Raw genomic sequence first — 10,254 nt, 5'->3', positions numbered from 1 at the left:
TCACATGACCTATAGACTATATGCTGTGGATATGGGATAAATTAAAGGGGAACTCCAGGTAGAGGTTTAAAAAATGAAATTTCTGCAGAAGCATATACCATTACTTAGCTTTCTATCCCAGTTTTGAAACTACCAAAAATCCATGTGTTTTTGTCCTTCCTAGTTGAGCAGTTCCCAGAATGCAGTACTGGTTCCAGAATGCAATGTTATCCCTCAGTTGTTCATCACAGTCCTCCACATTGCCCATTCCCCGCCCAAATCTGTTGCAGAATATCTAGGCTGTGTTCACACATTGCAGTTTCATTGTGTTACTGAATTATTTGCAGCACTTTATCATTTCATTGTGGTCCCACCTACACAGCACACAGTTACTACCTGTAATACGACACAGCACACGTAAAGTAAAGAACTTTTTGAATTACATTTTTTTTCTTTTTATTTCCACGCACATATTATGATCAAGCATCTTATAGTATTCTTTGAAGTTAAGCCCCACAATAAGGAGTTAATCCAATACTATCTTAGGCCCCATTCTCACATCAGTGTCAGTTTTTCCTATCAGGAAATCCTGATCAGGAGGCCTTAAAGGAGACCTGTCACCTCCCCCGTGCCGGGGTGACAGGCTCCCGACCCCCCGTTACAGCCCCCTATACTCACCTGATCCCGCTGGGTCCCGCTTTTGGATCCGGTCGGGTCACGGAGATATCAGCACCGGACTCCCCATTCATTCTCTATGAGCGTCGGACTCTCCTGTCAGCGCGCGTGCCGGGCTTCGGGAGCTGATATCTCCATGACCCAACCGGATCCAAAAGCGGGACCCGGCGGGATCAGGTGAGTATAGGGGGCTGTAACGGGGGGTCGGGAGCCTGTCACCCTGGCACGGGGGGGGTGACAGGTCCTCTTTAAAAGGCTTCAGGAAATCATCAGGAAACCTTCAGGATTTCCAAGCAGTAAACAGTTTTTATGTTCACGAAACCATCAGGAAACCTTCAGTAGTGTCTTCAGGATTTCCTGATGCACATCAGGAAAGCATCAGGGTTTCCTGGGCTCCCATAGACTTCTCAGAGATGGTGAATCACTCAGGGGATTTGGGGATCCAGCCAAGCCTCCTGTGACATCACACCCTGCCCCCTGTCTGCACCATCAGCCTGTGCTCAGCAAACACACACAATGTGAGACAGAGGCATGGAAGATTTGTCTCCTAAGGTGGGAGAGCAGTGGGAGCAGGAGACAATGTGGATTGGCACAGAGGCCATTTTTCTTCACTTCCTGGATTTCTATCAGCTACCAGTGTGGCAGAACCGTACAGATATGGTAATACATTATATAGACACATCTATATAACTTTTAATGTACTTTTAATAGAAAACAAGTTTTCCTTTTAACTCTTCATGGCATCCCTGCTGTTCTGTTTTGGATCTAATGGAGGTCGAGTGCATTATGGTCTTATAGCGTCTCTATATCCATGGAAATCCGAACTGTCGGGTTGACGCGTCATGTACATTTTAAGCCGCCTGGCATTGCTCTGTAAAACATAGTGTATTATGTTCTCATAATGGTAAGGACTGTATCACACATACAGCATAACAATGCACAATTTACCCCATCAAAAAACTGCAGAAAAGAGAAAGAAACTGTAAAAAGTAATACAAACATTTCTCCAGCTATAGATAAAAGGAAACGCTCCCCGTAAATAGAGGCTGTGATTTATGGAAGGCTTTGTGATGCTGATATGTAAAAATGTCAGTGTGCTGAAAAAAAGTGCATATGAAAGGGAAGACTCATTAAATCAAACACTAATTTAGTAATCAGTAGAATAAAGGTAGCCATGAAAGCGATGAGATGTGAAAATGTAACAAAGAGCAACACAAGATTGCAGGCTTCCAGGTGTCATTTGCAGCTTGTCTAAATGTATTTCTACCTCTCTCAGCCCTGCTTTTAGTTTCCTTTCTTCTCTGGCATCCTGTTGTTATGCTGCAATCTTAACATTTTAGCATTTGCTAAAATAATGCGTCCACACACAAAAGCAAACAAAATCACTTTTATGTAGTATTAGAGGCCTATGGGAGCTGCCAATAAGAAATCAAATGTGGTATATTTAGAAGATTAACATGAGATCTAGATATCACATTGATAAATAAATGACAGTTTACATTGTATAAAATACAACAGACTTAAAGGGCAGCAACTGCAGGGAATAATATTGATCAACATTTAGGCCATGTTCACACACCGTAAAAAAAAGAAAAAATATGGCCGTAATTTTAGCATAATAATGTACTTCATCAATGGTACATTGGTCAGCAGTAGAACAACTTCTGTTATTGGTTATAGTCGTCCTAATGTTTAATATCCTCAGAATTTATGGGCTTCTTTTTCAAATACAGACCTTTTTTCAGTTGTTCACACATTGTTTTATTTTCACTCAAAATTACGACCACATTTTGATATTTGTTTACTGAGTGTGAACAACAGCCTTAGTGTTATGCACAGCAATACATTTTATTAATTGTTGCAAAAGATTTTTAATTAATGTTAGAATTAGTATTACTGCAAACTTATTACTATTCTATTTAGCTAAGCAGCCTGAAAATTATAATGCTTTGTTATAACAATCAGGATTTCCCATATGCTATTTATACATTTTCATAAATCATTCCTAACTGCATTACGTTATGATTCTAAGGTTGGACATCTGCTGCATGTCAATACTCAGTAGTATCCTTACTAGAATTTGGAGGCAAGATGGATTTATTAATGTTTCAATAAGTTTTTATTAGAAAGATTTTGTATTTTTTTAACAAAGAAGTACAGAATATGGCCACGTACATGTATGGTCAACAAATATGAATTCAGATTTCAACACAATCTTAACATAGGTATCAAAACATAGGTATCCAAACAAGGGGGTAGGAAGTAACCAGTGTAGGAGAAGTATCTATCTGGAATATGCACAGCCCCGATTATACTGGGACTATCGCTTAACGTTTATCTGACTCCTTACACCAAAAACAAATAACAACACATACCATAACAAACACATACCATAACAGGGGGAGACGAACATGGCATACTGTGGTGTGTCATAGTATATCACAATATATCCTAAGGCAGGCACCTATATGGCAAATTAGTTATGAGGAATTGACTACGTCAGTCCAGGTGTGGTCTCGTGATCCAAAGCTTGTTATGGAGTGTGGTGTGAGGCCTAAGTAGAAAGTTATCTAGATTGAGTATTGTCAGTGCGGCTAAGCGGGAGAGCTGATGGGTCATCAGGAGTATGGTATTGGGAACGTTCCCAGCCGGCCCATTGCTTACTGAACGATGACATGGTGCCTCTTCCAAACGCTATATATCTCTCCAACGTGTAGGTGCGTTTGATTTCAGCTAGTGTCATATATGCTATGGGAGGAATGAGGGATTTCCAGGCCCTGGTTATCGCAAGGCGTGCTAGTGTAATAATTTTACAGATCAATATGTGATGCGGGGGGGGGGGTATCTGTCTCATATCCATATATAGCAGGGCCATAGCCGGGGTCAAGGTGATTTGAGTGCCCGCTATGGTGGAAATGATGTGTTGGACCTGTGTCCAAAACAGCTTCAGTATGGGGCAGCTCCATAAAATGTGTTGCAAAGAACCTGTATGTCCGCATCCCCTCCAGCACAACGGGCTCACATTTGGATACATGAAATGCAATTTCTGTGGCGTATAGTACCATCTTAATCTCGTTTTCAGTATTGATTCTCGCTGAGCGGTACTAATTACAGACTTTAGAGAGTCATGGCATGCTTTCTCCCATTCCTTAACTGAAAATGTTTTTCTGAGGGACTCCTCCCAGGCCACCATATAGGGTGTCTTCTCCGGAGTGTTAATGCCACTCACTACAGCGCACAAAGGCTTAAGGCCCTTAATTTTTAAAGTGAGTGCAGTGGTTAGCTGAGAACACCAGAGGGGCTTTTTTGGCAGCAGCTCCGTGAGAAGATATCTAATCTGCAAGTATAGATAGAAGTCCCTCTGTGGGATGTGGTAGGACTGAGATAGGTCCTGAAATGATCTCAGGAGACCCCGGTCTAGGAGGTCAGATATAGTGAGAATACCATATGAATGCCATCTAGTTATAGCTAGGGAGGACTCCCTCGGGAGAGAGTATGCCAGGCTCAAAAAGGGAATGGGAAGTATAAGTGGAGTGGCGGGTAGACCTCTACGTGTGTGTATATTTTTCCAGCATTTAAGACCCGCTGACATTGTCGGGGAGTATGATCCTAAGGAAGAAGGTGTCCACACTGAGGCAAATAACAATGCTTGGAGGTCGCCGCCAGCAACGGTCGACTCAATCTGCAACCAATTTTTATCTAATGACCCAGTCCACCATTCGCGTAGTTGGGAAAAAAGGGTAGCAGCGTAATAAGTGTGTGGGTCTGGGACCCCTAGACCCCCTTGGTCCACAGGACGAGATATGATTGCATAAGCAATGCGGGGGGGTTTCCCAGCCCAAACAAACCTCGAGATAAGTTTCCTGATGTCCTTAAAATAAGATTGCGGGATAAAGATCGGGATCGTTCGAAAAAGGTAGAGAAGCTTTGGCAGCAGAAGCATCTTAAATGCCGCTATGCGACCAGTCCATGCTATTTCATGTTTGGTCATGTAATCAACTTGTTTTTGTAGGTTCGCTAATAGGGGAACATAGTTGCGGTGGAAAAGTTGGGCGGGATTGGCCGTAATATACGTTCCTAAATACTTAATGGCTTCTGTTTGCCAGGCCAAAGGAAATGTTGTTTTCATTACCGATAGGTGGGCAGGAGCTATGTGTAAGGGAAGGGCCTCTGATTTTGACGTGTTTAGTTTGTAGTAGTAGTAGCTGAATTCAGATAGTAAGGATAAGGCGGCGGGTAGGGAGGAGTGAGGTGACGATAGGGTCAGGATGATGTCATCTGCATAAAGCGAGAGGACATGGGATGTGGTACCAATAGTTATGCCCTGAACTCTAGGATCAGTGCGCAGAAGTTGGGCCAGGGGTTCGAGACATATAACAAATATTAAAGGGGAGAGGGGACAGCCCTGTCTAGTTCCGTTCGTGATTTGGAAGGGGGGGGACAATGTGCCATTAGTAAAGACTTGTGCTGTAGGTGCTGAGTACAACGCTTGTATGCAGCGCAGCATGCCAGCATTCACCCCAAATCTCTGGAGCACCGAGAAGGCATAGATCCAGGAAATCCGATCAAAAGCCTTCTCGGCGTCCAGAGAGACCAGAACCGTGGGAGATCTGCGAGTATGGACATGATGGACAATATTAAGGACACGTCTGGTGTTATCGTATGCTTGTCTATGTCTCACAAATCCAGTCTGATCAATATGAATGACTGAAGGCATTATTGAGGCAAGCCTATCGGCAAGAACTTTAGCATATATTTTCAGATCGGAGTTCAGTAAGGAGATGGGGCGGAAGTTTTTTGGGGAGTCAGGAGGCTTGTGAGGTTTGGGCAAAGTCACCACTGTGGCAGCCTGATTTTCCAGTGGAAGTGAGCCTGTTTCTCTGGTTAGGTTAAAGAAATCCAGCAGGCGGGGAATAAGGATGGAGTGAAATGATTTATAATAAAGGTTTGTCAGACCGTCTGGTCCTGGGGATTTGTTGGAGGGGAGGGATTTAATAATTTTTTCTATTTCAAGTATGGAAAACGGGGCATTCAAGGAGTCTAATTGCTCCGAGGTAAGGGTGGGAAGATCAATTTTGTTAAGGAATTCATTAATCTTATCTGGGGAAGGTTGAGGTGTAGAGGGGTCGTCTTTAAGATTATATAGGTCCCCATAAAATCTTTGAAAACAAGACGCTATGGAGGTTGGGTCTATAAGTTTTTTGATGCTGCGCTTTCAGCTTCTGTGCCAACAGTTTCCCGGCCTTGTCACCAAGAGTATAATAAAGTGCTTTAGTCTTGCGTAGCTTAAACTCAAAATCTAACAAAAGTGCATCTTTAAGGCGTGTTCTTAATGACCGGAGTTTATCCGTCAAATACCCAGATTGGTTTTGTTTGTGTAATGTTTCCACTTCCTGAATATCTTTTAGCAAGGAAGTGACCAATTTTTCCCTTTCTCGTTTGGCTCTGCTGCCCAGCTGCACCATGGTACCCCATATCACCGCCTTGTGAGCATTCCAAAGCGTTGCAGCGTTGACTTGCTCAGTTGTGTTATGGGTAAAATAGTCTTTTAACGCTACTTCTATCTTGGATCTGTATCGTGACTGTGACAGGAGGTATGCGTTGCATCGCCATAGGTAAGTTTTGTTAGGGACATCCGACTCTTGCAGTGTACAGCTAATCGGACAATGGTCTGACCACGTCTTGACAAGAATATCGGAAGATGTGATAGATAGTAAGGAGGAAGCGTCGGTCAGCATCAAGTCCAATCTAGAATAACTGTTGTGGGAAGGCGAATAATAAGTAAAATCTACTTCTGTGCTATGATGAGCACGCCACACATCTATTAAGTCGCATTGCCACAACACCTTATCCAGGGTTGGCTTAGTACGTTTGTAGTTTTGTGAGGCATCCCTAGTCATGTCAGGGACAAGATTGAAGTCGCCACATATGAGTAATTTCCCTTGTTTGCATTTATCAACCAATCTGGATATTTTGCGGAAAAAACTAATTTGACCTTGCTGCGGTGCATATAGAACTGTTAGGGTATACAAGGCATTGTTTATGTTACAGACTAGAATAATGTATCTCCCCTTAGGGTCCACAATACTATTGACCACTGAAAAGGAGACAGAGTTCCGGATGGCAATCGCCAAGCCCCGGGATTTGGATGTAAATGGAGCATGAATGATCACAGGGTAAGATGGATGGTGAAGTCTGTGGGTGTCCTTACTCAAAAGGTGAGTCTCAGCCAGACACAGGACATCAGCATCTAGTTTTTTTGCCTCAGCCCACAGGAAAGAACGGCGTTGGGGGGAGTTAAGGCCTCTCACATTGTATGCAACAATTTTAAGTACCATGGGAAACGCTCATATAAATGACAAGGGAGAAGACAGAAGTAGAGTGGAACAATGTGAGAGGGCCCAACTCCTGGAACGCCGAGGACCACCTGGTACCTGGAAAGAACAAAAGGTTAAAGTAGGGTTGCCTGTAGGGAGGCATCAGACACGAAAACCACAAAACAGGGGACAAACATATACAAAAGGGGCTGAAAAGAAGCCCGATAAACCAGGAAAGGCACATTACCCAACTACCAGCCAAGTTGGCTCGGGTGAGAAAGGAAAAAGAAAAGGAAACGGAAAAATGGGGCAACAGAGTCCGGTTAGACTGTGCCGAAGGGCTCATCTTCAAAAGGCATCACCGACAGTCCCGTTCATGATGCGCTGGCTTGGTCTTGATGTGCTGGAGGTGAAGGGCGACGATCAGGTCTCTTATTCGGCGGACGAGATGAACGGTTAGGAACAGGAGAATCCGCGATTGGCAAGCCCCAAGCATCCAAAAGGTTTCGGCCTTCTGACAGGTTGTTAATGATGAAGGTCTTGTTGTCTTTAGAGATGAGGAGTTTGTTTGGGAAACCCCACTTGTAGATCAATTTCTCCTCTCGGAGTGTGCGGGTGATTGGACCCAAGGAACGTCGCCACTGGAGCGTAGCCGCTGAGAAATCCGCATAAACAGCAATGGATTTATATTTATCTGGAACAGAGTTCTTATTTCTTGTGGCTGTCATGAATGCTTCTTTTACATGAAAGAAGTGAAAGCGCGCCAGGGTATCCCTCGGAGCGTCTGGTGGCAGATGTTTAAGACGAGGGACCCTATGTGCGCGGTCCACGACTAATTCCCTGTTCGGGCAGTCGGGAAGCACATCTTTTATGAACCTTTGAACGTAATGCAACAGTTCATTGGGTGTAACAGTCTCTGGGATTCCACGGAATTTTATATTATTTCTCCGGGACCTATCTTCAAGGTCCGTGAGCTTGTTTTTGAGATAGTTCACTTCCTCAGAGAGGTGATCATGAGAGTCAATGAGATTGTTATGCGATCCCACTAAATCCTTTAATTTATTATCATGGCGCTCCAGAGTTGATTCAATGGCAGACACGGCACTTTTAATAGGAGCGATGGAGGCCTGGTAGTTATTGTGCATGTCCAGTAACGCAGACATCATGCGTTTAATCACAGCGTTGGTGGCTGGCAAGTCATCGTCAGGGAAATTGTCCAAGCAAGTAGCTGCTTTGGGTCCTGTATCAGGAGATATAGCTGCTGCCGCTGAGACCTTAGTCTTCTGCGTTACAGAAATGGCGGGATCACAGCATGAAGGAGAGGAAGGAGATGAGACTAAGTCCTCCCTCTCTCTGTCTCTGCAGCCAGGTGATTCTCTCTCTCTATCTGGGACAGCATCTTGTATATCTGCAGGAGTCTCACTCTCAGAGTACTGTAGCAAGAGGGGGTCATACCTGTTTGTGAGAGGCAGAGCAGAGGTCAGAGCTGCCGCATAAGACTTGGGCGCCGCTGCCATGCTGGGGTCCTGCTGCGAGTCTAAGATGGCGGCAGCGCCATCTTGGGAAGACGCCGGTGGGAAGAAGTCTGTCATCCTCATCCTCAGACTATGGTCTTTAGTAAAAAAAAAAAAAGAAATAAATAAGATTTTACTATCATTACATAGCTTGGTGTTTTACAGTTTCTTGATATGCCCTTCTGTTGCCAAGATAAGTGAGATTTCAATGTGTTTGACATTATCAGATGAGCGTGACATCCACAAAGTCCAGCCACAACTGGGTTTGTATTAAGCATACATGCCCCTCAATATAAGACATCATCTGACTGTATAGTCACACCCATAACCTGCTATTCACTCCCATTATTAAGATTAAGTTCTTGGAGGAATGGTTCATGGAAGTAACCCATACCCAACATATGGAGGACCTGCTAGCAAATTTGCCCCCCGATATTTCCAAATACACCTCCACATGGTGCCCTTGGCTTTTGTTTCAATCATCACCTTGATACTGCACTGTTTCCTGTTAAACCCTTCCTGACAGGCTTCTTTACTGCCCCCCCTCCCTCTTATCCACTGTCACAGACATTTCTGCTAGTGTACATAATCTACTTGTGAAGTGGGGATGGCTCTGGCCAATTTTCTGGACTGGCCACAGCCACTTCCCCCCTCCTTCCTCCTAAGCCCCCCTACATTTTTTTCCTTCTTCTTCTTTCTATTTTTTCCTTTACTTTTTCATCCAACCCCTTATTTTCCATTACCATTTCTCTGACTCTAATAGAATGTCCCGTATTTCTTAAGTAGCGTAAAGTTTTCAAACTACTTGTAAACACAATTATTATATTAATCTTAGCAATATAGCAAAATAGTTCATTCTTTTCTTCTGCCTCTTAATCATGTTTACATCTAATTGGTGTAAAGTAGAATTGTCTTAGTTGCCTGCGGCAACCAATCGAATTCCACTTTTCTTTCCTCGCAGATGCTTTGAAAAAGGAAAGGTGGAGTCTGATTGGTTGCTAGGGGCAAATAAGACAATTCTACTTTACACCAGTTTGATAAATCTCCCCCAATGTGCTATATCACCCCTGTGTACCTACTGCTGATTTATATTGATGGTTGGGGGGGGGCAAACCTGTTCCGCTACCTTTAAATACTAATTCTTTTTTGTGAGATTCCATCACAATTACAATCTCTACTGTATTTTGTATTCTGCATTTTATTTAATAAAAATACCCTTTGAATATAGGAAAAAAAATTAAAGTTCACACTCATTTGACAATTCTCAGGAACAGGAGGGCATGTCAAGAAACTGTACAGAGGTGGACTGGGAAAGCCACACAGTGAGTCATAATCGGGTCCCAACTGCTAACCCTTGCCTCAACAGTCCTAAGCAACTGCAGACAATCACAGAGAAGGGTCCTACTTACAGTAAAGTGAGAACAAGAAATACGGACAAGACAAACTTACATATAAAGGGGTAGTCAACAAGCCTGGGTCAAACCAAACAAGCAGCAAAATACAAAAACAGAATCCCAGAGAGTAGTCAGATAACAGAGCCACAATAAGGTAAAGCTGCTGGCAGTTATGAATTCTCCTGCCGGCAACGCAGACCCGCAGCATCCCAGGTCACCCAGCCGCGAGTGAGACATGGAAGATCTGAAGCACACTCCTGAAGCACTTTCATTGAATGGGCTCCTGGAGGTCTGGGGCAGTGCTCCAGCCAACAAGAAGGATGTCACTGGAGTGTGGCCAGGTAAGGATGTAACAGTACCCCCCTCACCCCCTTT

Source organism: Dendropsophus ebraccatus, chromosome 9, assembly GCF_027789765.1.
Source record: "Dendropsophus ebraccatus isolate aDenEbr1 chromosome 9, aDenEbr1.pat, whole genome shotgun sequence".
Taxonomy (NCBI): domain Eukaryota; kingdom Metazoa; phylum Chordata; class Amphibia; order Anura; family Hylidae; genus Dendropsophus; species Dendropsophus ebraccatus.
The sequence above is the reverse complement of the archived record's forward strand: the minus strand, read 5'-3'. Positions refer to the sequence as shown.